This window comes from Myotis daubentonii, chromosome 10, assembly GCF_963259705.1.
Source record: "Myotis daubentonii chromosome 10, mMyoDau2.1, whole genome shotgun sequence".
NCBI classification, from domain to species: domain Eukaryota; kingdom Metazoa; phylum Chordata; class Mammalia; order Chiroptera; family Vespertilionidae; genus Myotis; species Myotis daubentonii.
Genome location: NC_081849.1, coordinates 17912458 through 17925984, shown reverse-complemented (window position 1 = coordinate 17925984; position 13527 = coordinate 17912458). Strand labels below are relative to the sequence as shown.

General features: G+C 44.0%; 1 protein-coding gene across 10 annotated transcripts in view; it reads left to right on the top strand.

The window, feature by feature from the left end:
- The window catches only part of CADPS2 (calcium dependent secretion activator 2), a 485821-nt gene that overhangs the window by 153051 nt on the left and 319243 nt on the right, over positions 1 to 13527 (top strand). The window lies entirely within an intron of this gene.

Sequence of the window (13527 nt, the reverse complement as noted above, 5' to 3'; positions counted from 1 at the left end):
TATTAGTTTTTAAGTTCTGATTTCTCCAAATTTGGTAAGTAAAGGAATGGGATTCATTAAGTCAGTGATTTCCAAACCACTATAAACTCTTTCCCCCCATTTTTCTGTGTGTTTGGACATTTTCATAACAAAATATAAATTCTCATGTTTTCGGCTATCATGGCACCGGCACATCACTTTAAGTGAGGACACTGCCCCAGAAAGGCTCCGTGTCTCAGCTGCCCTGGCACCTTGGCCACTCGGGTCTGATTCCGCTCTGCTTTTGCCCCATCATTTCCCAGCTGATGAGAGGAGAGTGGAGAAGCGAGAGCAAAGCGAACAGAGTTACTCCATTAACGGCAACAGGAATAAAGAGGAATATTGTAAAGCTGTGAGGCAGTGGGAGCGTGGTGTGTTTGTTCCATATAATAAAGGTAAACCATTCTAAGGATTCATTGACCATTCGATATTATGAGACTCCAAATATAAAACACTGTGTTTTTAAATTTTATTTTCTATATCATTACAATGATGGAGAAAAAAACACCTTTCTTCACAGACTAGGCAGAATAGGGCAGCCCAACCCCAGGAACTTCCAGGCTTTTCTCTCGTACCCTGACACATTGAATGAAATGGGGGGAGGGCGAGGCCGTGGAAGAAGAGGCATCTTCTTCATTTCGGATGCATGTAGACATTTGCTTAGAAATTCACATTCCCGGTGCCGTGGCCCCCTTTTCCACTGTGAACATGACCTTGCTCCCCACTCAGGATCTCAGGCTCAGGGTCCCACAGATGGAAGCCCAGCTTCAGCCCAGTGATCTTGTTTCTCTGTTTAAATTTGTGCTCAGAGAGAATAGAGTGGTAAATTCTGTAGTTACAAGGGTAAGGAAAATTTGCCATCAGTTTAGGGAGAGTTAAGGTAATGAGTTGGAAAATACCTATGAAGAAAGACTTATAAGATCAGTTATGTGATTCTATAAAATAAAAGCTTTATAAAAACTTTGTAATTTTTCCCCCCAATTAGCAATAATTGCGCCTCAGATAAAGCTCATTGGCTATGATACTGCCACTGTGCAAAGCTAAAAAAACATACAAACAACTTTGTAATTCTTTTAAGATGATTGGACTAGTATGCACATTGTTTTCTAAAAATAGTTTTATACTTTACAAATCACATGTTATTTTGGATATAAAAAACTCATCTCAGTTCCTTCCACAGGAAACATGAGAAGAGGGCAGCCCAACCCCAGGAACTTCCAGGCTTTAGTGGTTAGGTTTGCTTTAAGAGATTTAGATTAATTATAAGGAAGAGTCCTTGGAGAACACCTGCTTCATAGTGTACAGCTAACGGGCTTGAGAAGTACGACTTACCCAAATTAATTTTTAAATTAGATTTTCTTTGCTGTAAGTTTTAAGTTATGATTTCTTCACATTTGATAAATACGGGAATAGAACTGATTAAATTAATGGTTTCCAAACTTTTGGAATTCATTGATCAATTAAAAAACACAGTATATAATAAATATATGAAATATATTTTACATCTACACTAATAAAAGAGAAACATGGCCAAAGCCGGTTTGGCTCAGCGGATAGAGCGTCGGCCTGAGGACTGAAAGGTCCCAGGTTCGATTCCGGTCAAGGGCATGTACCTGGGTTGCAGGCACTTCCCCAGTGGGGGATGTGCAGGAGGCAGCTGATCGGTGTTTCTCTCTCATTTATGTTTCTAACTCTCTCTCTCCCTTCCTCTCTGTAAAAAATCAATAAAATATATTAAAAAAAAAAAAGAGAAACATGGTAATTGGCGTATGACCGCTACCCTTTTCATTGGCTAATCAGCGAGATATGCAAATTAACTGTCAGCCAAGATGGCGGTGGCAGCCAGGCAGCTTGAAACTAACATGAGGCTTGCTTGCTTCAGTGACGGAGGAAACCAATGTTCCCCGCCTGTGGCTGCAGGCCTCTGAGCCTGCAGTTTCAAACATTGTAACAAATACCACCGGACTTCAGCCAGCAGGATGGCAACATTGTATGCAAAGGCCAGAAACCTACTTTCAGCAGCAGAGGCCTAAGTGCTGAAGCCAAGCCTCAAGCTAAAGCTGGCCCAGAATAAAAAAAAAAAAAAAGAAAAAAGGAGCGTTTGGGAGTTCAGTCACCCCCAGCCTGAAAACAGCCCTCAGCCCCTCACCCAGACTGGCCAGGCACCCCAGTGGGGACCCCCACCCTGATCCAGGACACCCTTCAGGGCAAACCAGCTGGCCCCACCCTTGAACCAGGCCTCTATTCTATAATAGTAAAAGGGCAATATGCCTCCCAGCACCGGGATCAGCGTGACAGGGGGCAGCGCCCAAACCCCCTGATTGGCCCTGCTCTGTGTGTGACAGGGTGCGGCGGCACCCCAAGCCCCCCCCCCCCCCGGGCCCTGCTCTGTGTGTGACGGGGTAGAGCCATAACCTCCCCATCGGCCCTGCCCTGAGTGTGAGAGTGGCGGCGCCCCAATCCCCTGATTGGCCCTGCTCTGTGGGTGATAGAGGGCGGCGCCCCAACCCACTGATCCGCCCTGCTCTGTGTGTGACAGGGGGCGGTGCCCCAACTCCCCTATTGGACCTACTCTGTGAGTGACAGGGTGGAGCTCCTCAACCACCTGATCGGCCCTGCTCTGTGTGTGACAGGGTACAGAGCCCCAACCCCCCTGATGGGCCCTGCTCTGTGTGTGACAGGGGGGCGCCGCAACCTCCCCATCGATCCTGCCTTGAGTGTGACAGGGGATGGTGCCCCAACCCCCCAATCGACCCTGCTCTGAGCCCGACCAGGGGCTGCACCTAGGGATTGGGCCTGCCCTCTGCCACCCGGGAGCAGCCCTAAGCCAGCAGGGCGTTATCTCCCGAGGTGTCCCAGACTGCGAGAGGGCACAGGCCGGGCTGAGAGACCCCCACCATCCCCCCGAGTGCACAAATTTTTGTGCACTGGGCCTCTAGTAAATATAATAAAAAGTATAGCCCTTTTTTCACTACAACCAAAAAATTAACCCACAGTTTAATACCTTTTTTTTTTTTTTTTTTGATCTTCATTGGAGGATATGTTTTCCATTGATCTTTAGAGAGAGAGTGGAGGGGGACGAGGGGAGTTAGAGAGAAACATTGATGTCACAGTGACTTGTTGCCTTCCCCCCCGACCCCCACCCCATGCTTGGCGCCCAGGGATTGGAACCTACAACCAAGGTACATGCCCTTGACCGGGAATGGAACTCAAGACCCTTTGGTCCCCAGGCCGATGCTCTAACCACTGAGAAACGGGCCAGGGCCCACAGTTTATTATTAATAACATTGTGTTACAAGGAAGAGACTTGTTGGACTTATGGTTTCTAAATATTGAATAAATTGAGCTTTATTAAAATTACTCTGTAACCTTATGTTTAGTTCTTTACATTGAATCAGTGAAAATTTCTTCCCACCCTGGTCAGAACAGCATCTTTTAGATTCAGTAACTTTCCAGAGTTCATTAATATTCTAAGGAAGGACCTGGTGATTTCCTTTAAACTGTATGTATCCAATGACTTCAGCCCCTGCAGAAGCTTCAAAGGTGCAGCTCTAATGAAATTCTAGTCTTAGCAGGGAAAAGATACAGCGATGCTGTACACAGTTGCTACGTGATGAGGACAGGTGTGTTGAATCCCTTCAGAGGGCGGGGATGTGCTGAGAAGGCTCAGGGTAAAGAAATGGCATCAAGCGGTGGGACGCTTCGCAAAGGAGGCAGAGAATAACGGCATCCCTCTCCCCCACACCCCCTGCCAGCTTCTCTTTAATCCATCCACTCCTTGCCCCGCTAGCTCAGTTTAATGAGCCATAAGTTGAGAAATCACCAAATTTGATTGCATGGTGATAAAAAAAAGGGGGGCTCTGCAGCAAGAATCTCCGGGCTTCAATGTTCACCCCTCCACTGCTTGGCTGTGTGACCTCGAGTATTTGTCTTCACCTCTCCCTGCTTTAGTTTTTTACCTTTAAAATAGTTACTGACACCTAGTTTATGTGGTTGTGTGGTTAATATAGGTAAAGCCCCTAGAATAAATTGTAGCTGCTTTTAAAATGCAGTTTTTCTCATAGGAACTTTTAGATAGCATAGATAGCTCATAGGACAGGAGAGGGGGAAGGACAGGGGAGTTTATCTCACCACTGAACAAAGAAGTCACTGTCTTAGGACTTGCCAAACAAGATGACCAGATGTATGAACAAACATTCCGATGTGAGTCACAACACTGTAGAAGGGGACTTGGAAACCTGTTCTGCTACCCAAGATACCCAACAGGGGAACTTTGAATCCTATGGGGGGGGGGGGAAGGTATAAAACCCCTTGAACTCCCACAGGGTGGGGCACTCAAAGTAACCGAGTTGCCCGCTTGTGCATGATACCAACTGCATTTTTAATAAATTTGCTTGCTTTGCTTTCTGTCACTCGTTTGAATTTCTTCGGAAGAGATTGACAAGAGCCGAGGAGGGAAGAGCCCAGCCCCCACTCAGGGGACTGTCCGCCTGACTTAAATGTTTGGATGGCATTCCAGGCTCTTGGGATAAAGACCAGATACCTTCCCAGGGCTTACGTCGAGCCTGTTCCTCCTCATTACCCTCCACTCACGCCGCTGGATTCTTGGTCCCTTCACTGCAGCCCAAGGAGCCTTTTTCAAACCCACTTAGACCAGCTGTGTCCCCCTCACCACCACCTGCCACACTCCCTTGGTCTCCTCACATTTCCAAGCTAATTCCTCTTGGTCTTCATATGTGCACTCACTTCCTTAGAGGGAACTCTTTTATAACCTCCTCAACTAGATTCAAAACCTTGTTACAAATTTTCCTAGTTCCAAAAACCCTCAGTAGCGTTCATCAAGCCATAGTCATTTTTGTATGTATAATTATTTCCTCCACTCTATGCTCTGTGAAGGCAGCGAGCTCTCATCATTTTGATCACCAGCAAACTCCCAGCACTGAGCAGGGTCCCACCATGCAGTATGTTTTGATAAGTATTTATGGGACAAATACGGCATGAGGTATGGGGGAAGAAATTATGGAGAGTGTTGAGGGCTAAACAAGTGTTCCCATTATTAGAACAGAAAATACGTTTTCAGAAGCAAAAGAAGAAAAGGCTGGAAGGTAGGTGGGAGGAGAGACCTGGCTGGATGAAGAGACTGGAACAATACAGTGCTAACAGGGAATCCATTGACTGGCATGATAACTGGTATTTATGTTGGGAAACTGGAAGTTATTTGATACCTAGTGAAACTCAAATCATCACTGCAGAAAAGCCTCATGAATTGATAACACCTGAAAAAAGAGTTTAAAAATCTCTTGTGGACAGCATAGATTTGGGAATTGTTACAGTATTTTATTTGTCATTATTAAAGAGAAAACGGCATCACTTAAGTGCGGCTCTTGTGCTTTCTCAACATTTTCTTGGCTGAACACATGCTGGCAGCGTTCCCAGGAAGCATCTCATAAATAGCCACAATGAGTTGGCAAGCAGCTAATGTTTCTCTCTTCGTTATACAATCCTCTTGAAGCAAAGAAGCAATGCATAGTTCAGATCAAAAGCAGTGCATGAATAGGTGCTTCTGTGGCTGAGCATGGTTGAAGTCTTATTTGGACAGCTGAGCAGACTTATCCGTTGCACATATCGTTTCTTGTTACAGTCACCACATTTCAGTTTTGCCATTTGTTTACCAGCATTTTGTTACGATATTTGGTGAATTCTTTGTGTCTGAGCGGAGCAGGTAAATGGAAAGGGTTGACAGTGTTGACATTGAGGACCCATGTGCAAGGTAAACCTCCCTGAAATGTGGAGAAGTACAACATGCACAGTATATTATAGTTCTGTGATGTCAGGTTCCTATTCCCTACTTTGACTTGGTTGTGTGTGGTGGCATTTTCACAAGAAGGTCATCGATTGGGAGTTCCACAGGTGTTGGCCATCACTCAGCAGACGTTATGGCTGCCAGGGGTGAGCTCTGATGGGAGTGGGCTATGGTGCAGTGAGGGAGTGCGAGAAAGGAATAAGTAAAGGAATGCTGCTTTTGGATTCCTCTTTACTCTTTCAGTGACTATGACCTTGGGCCAGCTAAAACCATTAATCTGTAAGAGAATGAAAATGGAAAGGGCACTGGGTGATTGTGAGCTCGAGAAAGACAGACTGTGCTTTCTAGGGTTTGTTGATACACTGAGTTGCCCCACGCCAGCTTCAATGACAGTGTAATGCTGTATTATTTCTACTCTAGTCAGAATTTCACAGAGATCCCGGCGCCTGTGCACCAGCTCTGGGACCAGTCTCTGCCTGTGGCTATACTTTCCCTGCCTTTAATTTGATAACTGTTATGAAAGGACACAGGAATTAGATCTTTGATGTCTCCTGGGACCAAATCCGTCATTTATAGTTTCATAAGCAACACCTGAAAAATTACTTTTAAAAACTATCATTTCTGTAAGAACAGCACAGATTATGGGAATTAGACAATATTATGTTATTTAGACATACTCATTTCGTTTTCCTCACCAGACTAGTTTTGCTTTCCCCTATGACATCCCTCATTGTGCTTCCTTTTATCTAAGATGTCTTTCCCTCTCCCACTCATGCACAAGGTCAGTGCCTTATACTTCTTTCTTTTGTATGCCTAATTGAAAATCAGTAAACCTCACTGGTTCATTATTTACATTAACCAAGTGCGTGGGGTGAGGAAACTAACTTGACTATCTAAATCAGCGGTTCTCAGCCTGTGGGTCACGACCCCTTTGGGGGTTGAATGACCCTTTCACAGGTGTCGCCTAAGACCATTGGAAAGCACATATATAATTACATGTTTTTGTGATTAATCACTATGCTTTAATTATGTTCAATTTGTAACAATGAAAATACATCCTGCATATCAGATATTTACATTACGATTCATAACAGTAGCAAAATTACAGTTATGAAGTAGCAACGAAAATAATTTTATGGTTGGGGGTCACCACAGCATGAGGAACTGTATTAAAGGGTTGCGGCATTAGGAAGGTTGAGAACCACTGATCTAAATCATTTATTTACTCCTCATTTACTTGTTCAGTAGATATTTTTTAAGTGCTTTCTCTGTGCTTGGCCTGGTGCTCAGTGCTACAGATAGAGTGAATGAAACCATCGTTGGCTTCATGGAACTTACTAGTGAGTAAAACACACACACACACACACACACACACACACACACACGATGGTAATAGAATTTTCACTTAATTACTACAGTTCCAAAGTGATAAGTACTTTAAAGGAAAAAGAAAGGATACTAGGATTACAGACACACAAGACAGGTTCTGGGTAATTCAAGGTGACTGGGAAAAGGAATGTCCGAGGAAGGTCAGTTTGAGTGGGGACCTGAAGAGTTGCTGAGAAATTACTATTCAATGACAGTGAAATGGACAGTGTGGTGTTTTTTTTTTAAGGCCAGTGGATGTGGAGCCTGGAGGTTGAATGAGAGAGAATGACTTATGATGATTCCAGAGAATTCATTTGAGGACAGTAAAAATAGGATCTGAGGCCTTGGGGATGGCTTTGGCAGAAAGTCAGTGAAGAATTTTTAAGTTGGAGGAGGATTAAAGTGATCATATTTTTTTTAAAAGGAAATATTAGTTTGATACCAGTGAAGAGAATATGTTGGGGAAACTTCTGCGGCAGGAGGGCCAGGTAAGAAGAGGCTATTGCTCTTAGGCAATTAAGTCACAGTGAGGAGCATGCAGAGCTCTTGTAGGGGCATGAAGAGAGGGATTGGGGAGGATTTTGGGGTGGAACCAGCAGCGTTTGGTGACAGGTTGTCTGTTGGGGAAAATAACATGGAGATGATGGAGGACACTGGGAATGGCACCCGGGTCTCTCAAGGAGGGACCTGCATTCACTGGAGCAGGTTTCTGACATTGACTGGAGCAGGTCAGCAGGAGGCAGAACAAATAATTGGAAAGGTCATGAACCCCATTTGAGACTTGTTTAGTTTAGGGGCCCAGTGGGACATGTAAGGAAAGCTGTTGGCTGGTATTGCAGCTCCATGTCTGAAGCTTAAATAAACCAGGAGGGGCTGATGGACACACTGCGGTGGTGTCCGGTTTGGGAGCACATGCAGAGCGGAGTGCCCCAGACCTAACCGATGGGGAACAGAGGAGCACCCTAAAGAGGAGACAGAGGAAAAGCAGCCTTCCTGCCACCCCTGCACCTCGGGCCTGGAGAACTGTTCTTTATTCTGCTTTCAGATCCTGGTACTTCCTCTCTCACGCAAAATCTCTTCCCTGGGGAGCTCATGCCTTTCCACCTGATCTCTCCTCACACTTTCAGTTTCCGAGTTCCTCTGGCACAGTCGTCATCTCTTAGGAAATCCGGGAGCTAGAGGCAGATCTAGTCCTCTTCTTGGAGAATCCTTTAGATAGATAGTCATGACTTTTTTCAACAGGTCTTTATTGACTTCTTACCGTGTACACGGGGCAGGCTCTATAGCAGGCACTGGCTTTACTAGCAAACCAAAGGAGGACTGTGGTGCCCTCTACTTTCTAGTTTGGGGAAAGGGACAATACTAGTAAATACCTGTCTGGTGGAGCAAGGTGAGAGGGGAGGGGGATGAACTGGGTAGGACAGGGCTTCCTTTGAGGAAGTGACGCACTGAGACCCAAATGAAGAGAGTGAGCCATGTGGGTTTATGAGTGTATTTGTAGATTGCTGTGTAACAGCTTATCCCCAAATTTGCAGGGTAAAACAAATATATATTATCTCACAGTTCCTCAGGATTAGGATTCAGGGAGTGGCTTAGCTGGCTGTTGCTGCTTAGAAAGAGTTTGTAGTCAAGCTGTTAGCCATGGATCATTTGGGACTGAAGAATCACTCATGCAGTTCTTGGCAGACCACTGAGCGCTGTTAGACTGAGCGCCTGGGGTCTTTGCCTCCTGGCAGCTTGCTTCTCCTAGGGCAGTGGTCAGCAAACTGCGGCTCGCGAGCCACATGTGGCTCTTTGGCCCCTTGAGTGTGACTCTTCCACAAAATACCACGTGCGGGCGCGCACGTACAGTGTGATTGAAACTTTGTGGCCCGTGCACAGAAGTTGGTATTTTGTGGAAGAGCCACACTCAAGGGGCCAAAGAGCCGCATGTGGCTCGAGAGCGGCAGTTTTCCGACCACTGCCCTAGGGCAAGTGGTGAGAGAGAGAAGGCCCCACCATTCTTTACGAACTAATCTCAGAAGTGACATTGCAGCATTATGTTCTGTCATCTACCATAATCTGCCTCTTTTTACTGACTTGTCTTCCCCATTGCCTATGTGTCATTTTCTGGTCTAGCTCTGCCTTCCTCTATCTTGCTTCCTTTTTCACTCAAGCACTTTAAAAGGACAATTTATATCTGCTGTCTTAACTTCATTGCCACTGGTCCTCTTCTCCCTCCTGCCAACTGGCTCCCATTCTTCACCATGTCACTAACTCTTCTTTGCGAAAGGAGACCTAGTGGTGATGAAGATCAACCCGTTCTCTTGTTAATTTAAGTGATTTTTATTGTGGCATTTCATTTTCTCTTCTCCCCCCCCCTAATTGCCAACATGTCATAATTTTCCTTCTGGTGTCCTGGCACCACCGGCCTCCCCTCCATCTACTTGTTCTGTCAGCCATTTAAAGGGAGGTATTTCATAGAGTTTTGTTCTTGATTCTTTTTTATTTGTACTGTATTTTGTCTGCAAAGCTGACCTCTACCAAAACGGAATTATCCATGACCCAACACCATATACAAACATCACACTCACACACACACACACACACACACACACACACACACACACACGCTGTTCTACCTGTATTATTTGGTTCTTTATTTTAGGTTAGTAGAATCCGGGCACCCCATTAAAAAACCTGTGAATCATAATGTTTTTTCTGCCTTACTTTCACACATTCTGTAAATCATCAAGATCTGTTAATTCTCTCAGCCTGCTCTCTTGTTTCTACCTCTCTCTCTAGCCCATGACCTTTGCCCTAGATTAGGCACTTACTGTTTCGCACCTGGTCTACTGTACTCCTCTGATAACTGATATCCCAATCTCTGCTCTGGTCAGTTGTCCTTTTACCTTTGATGCTACAGCCAGTGATTCCTCTAACTCATGTGTCTCAACATTTCAATACCTGGTTGCCCTCATCACTGACTCCTGGTCACCAGAGTGAGCACCGATGCCTTTCGTGGCACACGTGCATCTTGCTGTCTGGTCTCTCTTGGTCTGCTTGGCCCAGCCTTTGCTGCCCTCACCCTTACATTTAAGGCTCCTGCAATATGAAAATTTTTATTTCCCTTAAAAGGTCATGCTGTGGAATGCCTCTATGCTTTCTAATCCTGTTCTTTTATTTTCCGGAAATGTATTTTATTCTCACTTTACCCCTCACTTAACCCACAGGCCAAATAAAATTATAGTTCTGTCGTCTCTACCCTGTGAACCACCCCACCTTTCCCAACAGAGTTCATAATTTTTTTCTCCTTAGCTTTTCCTCCCTTTGCATAGGTTTCTATTATTCTCTTACCTGATTGTATCTTATTGTTTCTTCTGTCTGTCTCAGGGAGCATGAGCTGTGTGACGACAGGGTCTTAGGTTCATTTATCTTTGTGTCTCTAACACTTAGCAAACTGCTTGACACGTTGTTAACTTAATAAATGCCAATTAAATAACATGTAATCGGACTAAGTATGGCTCTAGGTATGGCTTTTATAGGCAAAATTAAGAATCCAGATAGTACTTAAGTTCAATAGAGTCTTTGCTTCAAAAATGTGGTTTGATTACTTGGTGGAACTTAGTACTGACTGTGTTAGGCAGAAGTTGGAAAAAATGAAATGCCTGCCAACTTGGAATATTAAATATCAAGTAATTAAAAGTTTTTCTGAAGCCAGTCTTCAGTCATATTGCACTTTAAAAATACCTTGCCATTCCAGCTTTAGACAAAATTACAAGTTTTCAAAAGTTGCTTGTTTCAACTTCAATTATTTTCCCATAGATAAAATATTACATATAGTGTTTCAGTATTTCCAGGGTGCAATCTGGAGCCAGAAGCCACACAATAGTTGAACAGGGAAAATTTAACACAAACAATGTGGGATTGACTACATGAGTAAGGAAAATAAGGAACACAGGAGCAACAGATAGGGGAACACAGCATCCAAGGAAGGAAGGAATCTGGAAGAGGGTCCCAGTCCCCCATCCCCAAGGCTGGAATCAGACCTCACTGGAGGAGACGTGGTTGTGCCCTACTGGATGGCAGAGAAGTTCACATGGAAATCTGCCTTCTGGGTGCTGGAGGGAAATGGTCCCCAGGGAGGTGCTGCCCTGCAGAACTCACTGGGAATCTGCCAATGGGGGTGGGACGGCGTGAAGCCACCATCAGAGGTCTGGAGAGAAGCTGTCCATGGGTGGGTGCCATGCACCTCCAAATAAGAAGAGAACCAGTTAGAAGAACCCTTCTGCCCTGGCCAGGTAGCTCAGTTGGTTAGAGCGTTGTCCTGATATGCCAAGGTTGCGGGTTTGATCCCTGGTCAGGGCACATGCAATACTCAACCAATGAGTGCATAAATAAGTAGAATAACAAATCATGGTTTCTCTCTCCCTCTTTCTATCTTTCTTCCCCCTCCCTCACCCTTCCTCTCTCTCTAAAATCAATACAGTAAAAATCAGCACCCTTTAAAATTATCCTGGCTGGCATAAGCAGGGTAGTGCTGAGAAGCTATAGATTGATAACTGGCACAGTTCACCTTCATTGACTACTTGAGCTTTCCTATGTTCCTAATTAAGATCTAGGTATCACAGGAATTAGAAAAGATATATTAGTATGCCATTTATCTTGCCATTACAACTTTAGACAAAATTACAAGTTTTCAAAAGTTGCTTGTTTCAACTTCAATTATTTTCCCATAGATATAATATTACATATAGTGTTCTAGTGCCCAATGACAGTAGTGCAATTAGATGAACATGACAAAGAAGGAGATGGATACCCTATGTCTTCTGAAGTAGTAAATGGCCTTCTTTGACAAAATATATTGTTAAATATCTTAATTTCATGTGCCTTGATTTAGATCAGTGGTTCCCGACCTTTTTTTTGGCCATGCCCCACCTAAGCATCTCTAAAATCCTGATGCTTCCCCCGGCCTGTGACATATAATTATTATTATTAAAAAAAGTGAACTCCTATTCACTTGGAGGAAGCATACAAGGCCATTCACTCGGTCTAAACAAGCTTCCAAAGAACATGGCATCCATGAAAGAGAAAAATAAATGAACGAAAGGACATTTGAAATACTGAGGAAGAAATTACTAAGAAATTGTTAAAAATAATAATATGAAGTGATATGAAAAAATAGCAAATAAAGTTCCAAAACATAGAGAAATGGAATGCATAAGTATGTTACCATATATATTTATGTACTGTATATGAGGCCCCTAGAACCATAAGAAATGTGAAAAATTCACTGTTAATAACTCATTCTCGATTTGCCCCCCTTAATAATCAAGTTGCCCCCCTGTGGGGCATGTGCCTCACTTTGGGAACCACTGATCTAGATATATTAAAAGTACTATTCTTATATCTGCCACTTAAGAATAAATTAGTTTTGACTTGGAAAATTAGAAAATAAGACAGAATCTTTCCTATAGTAAGTAATTGAGCCACAGCTGAGAAAGAGAGAGAGGAAGCATTGCATGTATATTATACATGTTTCCCTGGTTCAGTACATTAGTCAGTAAACCAAAATATTTGAGAATCAGGAACACTCTGTCTGTTGAGCAAAGATAGGAAACAAGGACATTTTGTGTGAAAGAGGAAATATAAAGTCGTGGGGAAAGGTTTGGGGTCCCGTAGCTGAGCATGGCAGTCAGTGGGATGAGCGAGGCCACTTTGTGTGGAACACATGTGCTGCTTGCCCACATGCAGACAGACATGCTGGTAGCATGGTCCAGGTGATAGGGTCATACACAACTTGGGAGTGCCTCCATATTATGAGTCAGTTCTTAGGGTAAAAGTTGACATGAACTTTTGTTCCATAAGTTTAATTACAGATATAACTTTTGGAGGCTGCATTAAACAGTCCTGTGGACTCTTCTGGGATAATTTGTTGTCATTATTGAAAGAAAAAAAGCAGGAATAAAGCATTTATATATGACCCCTAGAAGATGCTTAGGAATATTGATGGCAGAATAGATGTTTAATAAATCATGACTGATACTTATTTATATTTGGGCCCTTAACTTAGAAGAAGGGAAAGATTGCCTGATGTCTCTTATATGATACTAGAGGCCTAGTACACGAAATTTGTGCACGGGGGTGAGGGTTCCCTCAGCCCAGCCTGCACCCTCTCCAATCTGGGACCCCTTGTGGGATGTCCGACGGCCAGTTTAGGCCTGATCCCACAGGCTCCCACATCTTGTGGTGGCCATCTTGTGATGACATTGCATGTCACACCACCTAGACTTTTATTATATAGGATGACTTTATTACTTACTAGAGGCCCGGTACATGTAATTCATGCTCGGGTAGGA